Genomic DNA, 12,145 nt, shown 5'->3' on the forward strand with positions numbered 1-12,145 from the left:
AGTGATTGTAGACAGGTTTTCCAAGTGCACTGAGGCGTTTCCTTGTTCTAAGGAAGACTTTTAACAGGCCTGTCATCCCACTGGAACTTACGCTAACTTAATTTAGATTTAAAAAACTGATCAAAATGTTTCCTCTTTCATTTAAATCATCACATCCGTGTTCAGGGAATTCTTGCATCTTTATGGGACTCCCAGGAAGTTCAAGAAACACGTGTAAGAGCCCTGCTGTTCATACTGCCTTGTGTAACCCTAGTCAGATGTTTCTATCAACAAGAATACAAAACAAAAAACAACAAAACTCCCCAAAACTGTGCAAACCATCATAAAACAATAAAACTGTTCTAGGTACAGCTGCAATTTAGCAATTCCTGAAAAATGTATTTTCATCTCGATCAGTTCCACTCCTTGGTCCTCTGTGTTTCTTTGCACCTATAAGGCTTGTCTTGTACATATTGTTTGTTGGTGGAGTTGTTTGTGTTTACACTGCTTGTTTACACTCACCTGCTGTCAGAGGGTATATGTATTTTTTCTGTCATTTAGGCATCTGATAAAGTGACAAAGGAATTAATCTACAAAACCAGAGTCGATCTACTAACAGGTGGTAGTGTTGTAACACTGACAGTGGTAGAAAAGAGCAATTTTTTAAAACCAGAATTTATTTTTCACGTTACATTCTATATTAAATAAAAATAAATTTACTTCAGATCTCAGGGCAGAGCTGTGTACTGTATGGCAAATAGTAAATTGTTAATACAGAGATTTAATTAAGTATTTAATGCAGATCATTCGTATTGACTGAATGAACCTTTCACTCTTCTGTCATGTCTATCTGCCTAACTATCGTGTGTGTGTGTGTGTGTGTGTGTGTGTGTGTGTGTGTGTGTGTGTGTGTGTGTGTGTGTGTGTGTGTGTGTGTGTGTGTGTGTGTGTGTGTGTGTGTGTGTGTGTGTGTGTGTGGTTTTTTTTTTTTTTTTCTCTCTCTCACACACACTCTCTCTCTCTGTCTCTCTCTCTCTCTCTGTCTCTCTCAATGTCACATTCTCTCACTCTCACTCTTGCATGCTGGCCTTTGGTAACATTGCCCTCCACCACCTGCACCTCCCGTTCTCCACCTGTACCTTGTGGCCTCTGCCCCCTGCCTTGCCCTGCACTGCCTTTCCACCCCACCTGGCTGACTGAGTGAGTACTTGGCCATTCCAGCCAATCCGAGCATCAGGGTCAGCTGTTACAGAGGACAGACGAGTGTCACACAGTACACTGATCTAAGCCCTCTATTCAGCCCTACACTGATCTAAGCCCTCTATTCAGCCCTACACTGATCTAAGCCCTCTATTCACGCCTACACTGATTTAAGCCCTCTATTCACCCCTACACTGATTTAAACCCTCTATTCACCAGTACACTGTAATGATACATTGCAAACTGCCCTGACTGCCTCTGTCTCAAATGCAGAGCTCCAGTGTAAGATCTGTCATCAACTCCACTAGTCAGCAGTCTGGCAGGAATGATCCACAAAGCATCAGCTATTATGGATCTCTGTATGGACCTCCATTCTCAGACGAGGACCATGGCAAGACTTTAAGGCCCATGCAGTCAAGAGTTTGCCAGTCTAAGACCACATCTTGTTTTATTAATGGACTAAACAAGGTGCAGTTTGTTTGAGTCGAAACATCTGGTTTATGAAGCTCATGTGATACACCCATCATCTTTAACCCAAACTGGATCAACTGCACCAGTCGTTGAAGCTATGGTGGCATTCACGACAAATAAACAAAGAAGGATATATGACTGGAGGAGAGCGGCTCAAAGTGGTGTGTGTTCTACTGCTTGCGGTGAGCTAGGAGAGTGGTGGATGTTGTATAAAGGCTTCGTCCTAGAGGGCCATTATGGTGTTTTTTTGCTAGCCATTCATACCATTCTATTACTATCCAGTGATCCTTTAACAGCTCCTCTGTGCAGTTGCTTCTAAACTTCCAAACAGTTTCCTTGTATGTTCTCCAGGCCCTCTCTATATGCTGGGTGTGAGCCCCTGTAGGAGCATCCATGTATGATATACTGTGGTTAACTGTGTAATGTCTATAGCCAAGCTGAGACAGAGCCTGCTGATAGACACGTCACTCACCACTGAGGATTGTGGATCCCCTCTTTACATGCTGAATGATAAGTGGCACTAGTTCCCTTCTGGACCTTCTCTGAACTAGGTGAAGAACTGGCTGTCTTTGTTTAGTGTGGACAGCATTTTCACCCAGCATCCCAGAGACCCACTGCCTCCTCCACAACGCCCCAGCCATCCGCCCTCTTCCATACTGTGTAACATAAAAAGTAAAGCTTTATTACATTAATTAAGAACTATTAACAAGATGAAAGAATTAAAGGTATGAAGCATGAAGACTTGTATGTCCATTATACATTATTAAGACTATACAAAATTCTATACCCACATAAAAGATGCACCTGCATTTCTTCTATGCCTGAAGTTACTCTCATCTATGACAGTGAACTGTCTGCATCCTCCTTTCCTTCTTCTGAGTTCTTCCATCGCCACCACACAAGCCTCTCTCACTTTCTTAGACAACTTTGACAAGAAACTTGAGAAAATCTGAAGGGACATAATAGTGCTAAATTTATTAAATCATTTAATAACTGTATTTAACACTTCCTTACTTAGATATTGAATGTACTCAGTAAAATTGTGAAGTTTATTCGTTAATTAAGTTAATTTGTTCATGTGAACTGTTCTGGTTATTTTGCTTCTTTTAATCAAACAATTGACTTGATTTGAATAAAACCAATTAACCTGCTTGTTACACATGGATGTTTGAGATTGCAACATTAAAATATTTTTACACTACAGAAAGTGTCTAGATGTGCTAACAAAAATCTGTTTGATTACAGTTCAAATGGCCACTCAGTTCACACTTGTATAAAGTAAGACACATAAGCCTGTGTGTGTTAGCTGCTCCCACCTGTACACAGATGTCATCCCTTTGAAGAGACACTTCAGAACACTAAACACAGAGTTGTGTCTGATTGATCTCCTCGTCTGCCTTCCCCTGAGCACAGCACGTTGACACCTCCTGTATGATAACACTGATATGTACCAGGATAGCGATCTGTACAGAGAGTCTAACAGTCTAGACCCAACGTTACATATGTTCTGCCTATTTAACACTGTTAAATTACTATTTGATGTTAGAATGTGCGAAAATCACAATGAAAAATGCTTGTAATTAATCTCTGCATTCTTTAAGGGACAACGTTATTTGATAAAGTCTACGTTAGCTAGAAAGTTTAATTTAAGATAAAGTTACAGTAAAACATCTAAGTAAACTCGTTAGCCTACCATTCATAGCAGTCCCAGCAGTCGCTGTTGTGTAGTTTCATTTTGTGGTGACAAAGATCGCGTTTCATCTTTCTTTGTAGTACTATTTTGCAGCCACTTTATTAATTTCAAATGTTTTCTTTTTGATTTCTTGCCCTCCATCAGCTTCCTCAATTTCTTCGGCATTTTGGCTCAATTAAAACCGGATGCCTCCCCTTTACATTTGTTATACTGGAATTTATGGCATTCCAGATTATCATCAAGCTTTTAAACTTAACAATACAATGAATAATACATATAAATGTTTTTTATATTGTACATGTTTATATTCAGCAGACCCATTAATATTTTCTGGACAAACAGCTCTTTGTGAATTTCATATAAACCATCAACAGTAAAGGTGGAGCGTTCGTGGACGTTGGAGTTCATTCAGGTCTGCGCCTCTAATGAGGAGACGCCGGTACAGGTGTGTTTGGAGTCGGATGACAGTGGAGATCAGCACAGCACCTGACACTCGTCCTCACAGTACACAAAGAAGAAGAGAGTTCACAGTTCAGAGAGAAAACCAGGGCAAAAATCATCAAAAAACAAAACAAAACAGCCAAGACACTGGAGAGAAATACAGATGGAGAGGCTGGAACAGGTCAATGCTGTACTGTACTGTAGCTACAGTGCAGCTAAACTAGCGTTAGCTAGAAATCAACATTAGCAGATGTGTTTTCAGTAGTTTTCTTGAATACTAACATTAGTGGGTTATGCTTGAACAACGCCATGGTAGTTCACCGTCTTTATGACCTTTAGTACATTTTATTCAGTATGAGTGGAATCTGAACACATCCGCTTTGTTAGATTACTCTGAAAGAAAGCTGTCGTACGTTAGCCAACTAGCTAGTAAACTAGCGCGACTGGAAAAGGTGCCGAACACCAACTGACTGTCTCCGGATTACAGTGGAGATCAGCACAGCCGGTTTCTCCTGTTGTTTGAAGTTTAGCCCTTCGATCCGTTTTCGGTAGGTTTTACGCTCTGGTTCTTTACCTGGCTTTTATTCCCCGTCTACGTACGTCAATAATGTAAAAGTGAGATTTAATGGGCGAAATTAGCAGGCACAACCGACCGAGCTAGCTCGCTAAATCGGTCGCTCGTCTCGGTCATTTATGTGTAAAATACAGTGTGTCTGACTGTCTGGCTAGATGACATTAAAATGGATGATTAAATGCACCCAGTTAGCTTGCATGCGTGTCCGAAGTGGTGCTTCACAACTCGAGATCGACCGTATTGCGGTATTGTCTGTACTGTATGTATTGCAGACGTGCAGCGGTGTACCGCGTTCATTGTAAGTGTTCACTAAGCAAACCGCGACCGTGTCGGTACTATTCTATATGTGGCACTGATGTGTGTGTTCTTCTTTCTACAGTTTGGGTATCGACTAGGGATTCAACTAAGTAGCCTGTCAAAGATTTATGCGTGCGCATGTCGTATTTTGTCTCCACAGACGTGCGTGCGCACGATGTCTCTTCCTCTCGTTACCTTTTGGACAGAATTGGACTGCTCAGTGGCCCAGCGTCAGCCACTTTGTCCAGGCCGTGTGCCTGGTGCTTTGTCCACTTCACCTGGCCGGTCAGACCATCGTCAGGGTGAACAGGTGGGTTGTTGTCATGAGGGACTACAGTGTCATCTAGGACGTAGTCCTCAGCAGCCCCGGCCTCGTGGCCCAGACCCGTATTCAACTTTTTGAGTTGAATCAGCAGACACTGACCCACTGCTGAGTTTACCGGGTTTTATATTGACCTTATTAGCACTGTGGACTATAAAGGCTGTGCACTAATAGGCTGGGCTGCATTTTTCGTTACGGGTACAATGCAAGGAACAAAAAGCAGGAACAGGATGTTCTGCACCTGAGCGTTGGCCAGTCCAACACTCCCATGTTGGCCCTGAAACCTCTCCCTCCCGCGCTGAGTAAGCTCCCGGAGCGTCTGACTCACGGGCACCCTGCTTTTGACTTTAACATCCAGCAGGATGTGTCTGGGCAGGCTTCTCAGCGTGTCCGAGGCCAGCCTCCTCTTCCTCCTGGTGATACCTCGAGGAGCTCTGGTCCGGAAGGAGATGCGGCTTCTGCCACCATCGCCCCTGCCGCACTGGCCGGGCCCGAAGTACTCCAGAGCGTGGTGTTGGAAGAAAAAGGCAGACGCCTCTGCTGCCACTGCCCATGGACAGGCCGTCCCCCCCGAAGCGGCGCAAGCACGAACACCAGGCCTGCAAAGCCAAGACCAAACAGTTTGGCCACAGCAGGTTTCGTGGGGTGCACTTCTTCATGGCAGCAGCGGGGAAGACTGAGGAGATGTTGGACAGGGTCAGTGATCTGCTGACCACCCCACTCACCCCTTTGTAAATAGTTGTACATAGTTTTATATTTATTCCAATTTTCATTATTCATTCTGTGTGTTGTGAATGAGCACTTCAATATTATATTATACGTCACAAAGTGAATGAGCACTGACTTATTCTGCTTTGTACTTCACAAAGTGAATGGGCACCGATTTTAAACCACTTTATTAAAGTGAATAACTTGTTGGTAATTAGACACATTCTTACGAAAAATGCACTTATTTTGATATTATTTATTTGATGAACAATAAACAAGTACTATTCAAAGTTCAGTTTCCTGTGTATAAATGACTTGTTAAATTAATTCAATTAACATTCAATTAAGTCAGCATTATTATTATTATTATTATTATTATTATTATTATTATTATTAATCTTATTGTTGAATGAACATCCACTTTTAACAATATATATATATATATATATATAATAATGGGATATATATTTTTTAAATGTGGAAAAACAATATGAAGACAATAAAATTGACATTCTGTTGAATGTATGAATTTTTGCATGCAATCCTGATCATGATTAAAAAGATAAAAAAAAAAAAACAGTCTAACAACATGAAACACATGGCTACTTGACATGCATGCGCAACTGCACATGGCTCCTTAACATGCGAAACAACCTGACCCTCTATCCCATAGTCTCGCCTCCTTCCCGGAGAGGTCACAGAGATCACCTGGGACCGGAATGTTGGCAGATTCTGTGTTCTGGGTGAACCGTGGGTTCGGGAACACTGGAGAGGGTGCAGATGAGATTGCATGCCGCCGAAAGGGCCATGGTGGGTGCGAAATGGTTCTGGAGGGGCCCTGGACTGGCCACAGAGAATGACCACTGGTAACAGTTAGATAATCTCCACCTGCCCCCAATGAGCTCTGTGCCTTATAGTCCCTATGACCTTGTCGCCCCTTGTCGTTCTGTCGCCCCTTGTCTGGTATTCTCTGCCTTACTTCATTGTTCTCACATGTTTTTCTCATTTGTAATTGTGTATATATACCTTGTGTTTGTACTTGTGTATATATACCTTGTGTTTGTGTATATATGTATATATACTGTGTTCGTATTGTGTATATACACAACCTATGTATATACTGAGGTAATAAAAAGAGTGTTTATAGGGAATAGAGGTTTTTAACATTGAATTAGACATATTAATAACATAAAACATAAGGGAGTATTGAGATTCTGTGTCCTCTCAGTGTAACGCGAGTGCCGAAGGGTGTGGAGCAGGATGCACAGACTCTCTCAACGTGGACAAACATTTATTTACATAGAACATAAAGACTATAGTGGCATTCCCATATAACACAAACAGTGAACATAGAGACACATAACACTAACAATTTTTAACATTAACACAAGCTAGACAAACATGGTTCCGAATGTTACATTTAGACATTAACTCACGCACCTCCTGCTAGGAAGTCGGTCATTTCCCGAGGGAGTAAGTGTCCTGTGGTGGTTGGTCATTCTGTAATGTTGCTGCTGGCCTGAGCGCCATAAGGCGTGGGCCAGGACACACAGACTCCCTTGACTTTGTGAAACATTTATTAACATTAAACACAGAAAACACAGGTGGCAATCACATACAACTATAACAGTGAACATTATTAAACATTTAACACTAACGATCTACACATAATACAAAAACAGTGAAAACAAACACAGATGTTACTTGCTATGGGTTTTTTTTTACTCAAGAGACTAAGCTAGAGACAATGACCAACAATGGTGCACACATTGACAGGGGTTTAAGTAGACAGACAGTAAACCCTGTGCAGGTGTGTGTAATCCTGGAAGCTTGGCTACAAAACAAACATACAAGATCACCCCACTGCACGCGGCGGGCCAAACCACTTGACTCGTGACAGGCGAGCATTCTGTGACATTCGGCTTATGTTGGCCCATAAATTAATCTATGAGCCCAACCCAACCCCCTTGTTTATAAATTAAACAAGATCTCCATTTTTTAGATTTTTTGCTTCAGCATTACAGAGTATAAAATAAAAACATTTTAACTCTTCATCAAAGTAACATGCTGTTTTACAAGATGGAATATTTGTCCTGGAGATTCCTGAACCTTCTCATGTTGATTATCCTGCTGCTGGACATTGCTTCCCTCTGGTTTTTTGCACAGACCTGAAGGTTGCTCAATGGAATGAGTATCTAAATAAAGCAGGAAGTCTGTCTGCATTCAAGATGTCAGGGGAAAAAGTGAAAGAAGTAAATGGATGAAATAAAGCCCCACCAGAGAACTGTGTCAGAGTGTCTGGACTTGCCACAAGTGAGCTGCTGGACTTTGTTGTTTCAGTTCAACAGATGGGTTGTGGGGTAAAAGGAAATGAGCAGCAGCTTTAGAGAAATTGTTCAGCCGTTTTGTAATTCAACAAAACAACAATAAAGAATCTTGAAAACCTCTAAGCCTCATCCTACTCTTTGAACAGCTGCCCAGATTCACAACACAACAGCAACTGCAAAGCAAAAATTATGAAATTAGAGAAGACATCATTAAGTAACAACACACATTAGTGTTAAGCCACAACAAAAATGTGGCACATTGACAATGTTTAATTTTGGTTGATGTGTTTGTGCTGTGGCTGAATTAATGAATTTCCAGTGAAAAACAAGGATTTGAATCTGTCCAAATGTCTTGCTAGCTAACCTATCTAGTTAACTAGCAAGATTCCAACTAGATCATAAAGATAAGCATGAAGAGTAACTGTTAAGACAAAATTTGGAAACTATAACAATTTCCTGCCCAGCAAAATATTATAAAACTCACTTGTATAACTTTTATATAACATTAATCTTTCCTGTCACTAGCCATTTTAGAGGTCTGCAGAAGTGAAGATGAGAAAGTTTGTACTCAGAGGCTCCTCAGTGCAGTGAGGAGTGGCTCATGGGTTTAAGGAGGACTCAGAAGCTGAAGTGAGCATTCGAGTGCAGCATGTTATGCTTGTAAGCTGAACATGGCCACGATCAGAACAGAGTCTGAACACAATCTTCAAAACCAATTTCACACTGGCTTGCAGCAAGCAGTATTCAATTTAAAGTTAGGCCTGCACTGGTTTTGCACCAAGTAGATGCAGAAACCGATTTACACACCGCAAGGCTTTAGTGAACCATTCAATCCCAAACAAGAGTCGCAAACAACTGGAGGATAACATCAGAAAAAGCACCTGATGTTTTATTCTACCAGGGAAGCTGCATCGTCCAGAGGAACTTAGTGGCCCCTACCGGCAAGACAAGCTAGAACAGATGTCGGCTAAGCAGTGTGACAACCATTAGCATTGCTCAAGGGAGGGCTTTTTGTCTTCTCTTGGATAGCAAAGCATTCCTGAGGGAGAAAACAGGATGACTTTCTATTTTCCTTCACTCTGCTCTAAAAAATAAAGAGGGTGTTACAATCAAGCCAACGCAGGAGGGCAGCTCAACAGCACACCAGTATGCTGCCAAGCTGAAGACCAAAATGGCTGCCTCTGAAGGAAGGGCTGTAAGATGTGAAGTATGCTTCCCTCTTCAGAGGCCCACAGCATCAATATCAGAAGCCATAGTTTATTAATACTAAGCCCTCTTTAAGAATGAGTTGTATATGATGTGAACTAGCACTGCAAATGCTTGTTTGTGGGATTGACATGCCATGGTCAGGATAACTTTTTACTGCTGGTTTTGTTTTGTATTTTTTGACATGCAAAATAATTTAGAAGCAGGAAGAGAGGTTTCTGGATTGGTTACTAAAAACCCTGATGAAGCCAAATTTTTTAATTGCTTATCCTAGAGCCCAGGACAGGTACAGAGACTTTTTTCCTCAGAGCATCTATATTTGTGATCACTATGAGGATTTAGAGATAATTTATTCAGTGTTCTTAAATGAACATTTCTTACAATGGCTATTAGAAATTATTATAATTTAGTACAAAAGGATATGTGCTACTTCTATGCTACATATTATTTCAAGCATTACCTATAAGTATTTTTAAGGATACATATTTATAATATTGCATATGGTATACATCATTCTTATTAGATTTTTACAGACCTTTGGCATATGTGTGGGGAACCAGTGTGCATGTAGAAGGCATGGTGGGCCATTTATATGAACATGATAAGAGCTTGCACATAATTTGCTCTGCTTGTTACTGTTAATGTGGTCAGGATTTAAAACATAACTTGTGTAACTTGTGGATGACGCATGCTATACTCTAACTCCCCATACTTTTTTGAACACGTAAATTGTTAGGTATTCATTTTTCTAGCAAGTGATTGTCCATAGTGCTGGTTTCTAATGACTTGTTCTCTTAGTACAGCAACATTTAATTCTTTGCAGGTGATATAGAGAAACAGATGGAATCACCAGAGGGCTGAGAGGGTAGTTGCAAAAACAAATTGAAAGTGCAGGTGACATTTTATAAATTGTAATCACCATGTTCAGATAAAGAATAGTACCAACTTGTGGCCTATTTCAATCAGTGTTTCCACTGACATCACTGAGCACCATGGACAGTTACACTGTCATAGTGGACCTCCAACAAACTGAAAAAAGACAGAAAAAGAAAGAGAGAGATGCTCTCATGTCACTGCTGCATGACCAGTACTCCTCAAAAAGCACAATGCTGCCTCTATATACATTCAACTTTGAGCACCCTGCTCATTGCAGTGATAGCAGGAGCTAGCTTTTTGATAGCATGTGACTCAGGAATGGAGCTGGTAGAGATGTGGTCTGCAACTGACAGATCAATGCTGGACCCTGCTCGTTAAGATAATGAGCTTCAACATGTCAACAAATTGGACAGAACAAAACATTATCTTTATGCTATGGTCAACTAGTGTTACTGGTAAACCCAAAGAAATTGGTTAGAGTGGGGATGGTTTTGAAGTCATATCAGCAAAAATTAGCATAACATAGATGATTGTAACTTTGGGATTCGCCTGTCTACTGAACTTTTGGATGAAGAAGTCACGGAGCTGCTCTCTCAGTAGGACTCAGCTCTGAGTCTCTCTCCTTAAATGTCAGATATCTTTTCTTCAGTAATTTGTGGTCTTTAGCGTGGCTCCCTTAATTACAGCTATAATAGTGTACATGCCAGCTGTGTTGAATCGCACAACGATGTCAGAATCTGGTACAATTTAACTGTGGAGCTAGATGGAGAGAATCTGACTAGCAGTACATTGGTAAGGTTTGATGCATATCCCAAGATAAGTCATAAAGCCTTGAATAAAGATGAAGGCTAAGAGAGTAAAAGTTATGTAATTCTTCAAACATGAATACTAAACGTACAATTCTGGCACACCATGTCATTTACAATCCATTATACTGATGGGTTTATTTGATTCACTGGAAGACAATGAGTGACTTGTGTTTGGAACATAGTCTTCCTTCCCAAAGTTATACTGACTTCTTATACTGACATTTTTTAAACATGTACAGACAATTTTATTCCCTGGAAAGTAACATATACACACACAGACAGACACACACACACACAAACACACATATATCAGATATTTTGTCAACTTTCAAATATAAAAGGCACAGCACTATTTTCAAATATAACAGTGTACTGTTTTTATTTTAGCTCTGCACAAAGAGCATCCAGCATGTTTGTGTATATATGTGTACACGTGTGTGTTCAACTGTGTTATACACAATGCTGCAGTGGCCTGCTCTGCTTCAGCTTGCTCTTTACTGTGCTACACTTGACAGAGAGCTTTTCATGCTGCCTCTTGAGAATGTCTAGTTGGCTCTGCAGGTCCTCGCATGCATCCTTCACCTTCTCAAAATCCTGGAGCAGCTTCTTGTTTCTCAGCAGGCTGCAGCGCTGGTACAGGCGCAGATTGTCTGCACGCAGCTTGTCTTTAGCTATCATTACCCCTGCCAGAGCTTTCCGCTTGTTGCCGATCATTGCCTTTATCTTGGCCAGATTGGCTAGTTTGGCCTGGATCTCCAGCTCCACAAAGTTGAGCGTTTCCTTGAGATGTGACTGGAACTGAGAGTGGAGGTACACAATACTGAGATTATTTTCTATGCATTCAAGACTCTACTGTACAATACATCTTCCCATCCTACTCCGTGGCAATACATTTATTGCATTTTCAGTTTTAAATGGGGGCTCGAAATTTCCAAGTTTTGTGGTGGGATTTATGGGATGGGTCTTGTTATGTTTTCAAGTCTACTTGACAGTTCCATGGCTATCTAAAAAATCAACAGAAATTGCACCCACATTAGTCTTAATCTACTGAGTTTTATAGGACGTCATACCTCTCTAGTGCTGGTAATTCCTTTCTTTATTCGAATAATCTCCTCTTCATACTCCAAGATCATAGTCTTATAATTCTCATTTTCAAACTTCAGTTTTTCACACTTTGTCCTCTCCTCCAGTTCTCTAATAGATTCTTCCCGGCTTTGTACCCTCATCTGCAGCGCAAGGTTC

Source organism: Electrophorus electricus, chromosome 1, assembly GCF_041902795.1.
Source record: "Electrophorus electricus isolate QZ-2024a chromosome 1, ASM4190279v1, whole genome shotgun sequence".
NCBI classification, from domain to species: Eukaryota; Metazoa; Chordata; class Actinopteri; order Gymnotiformes; family Gymnotidae; genus Electrophorus; species Electrophorus electricus.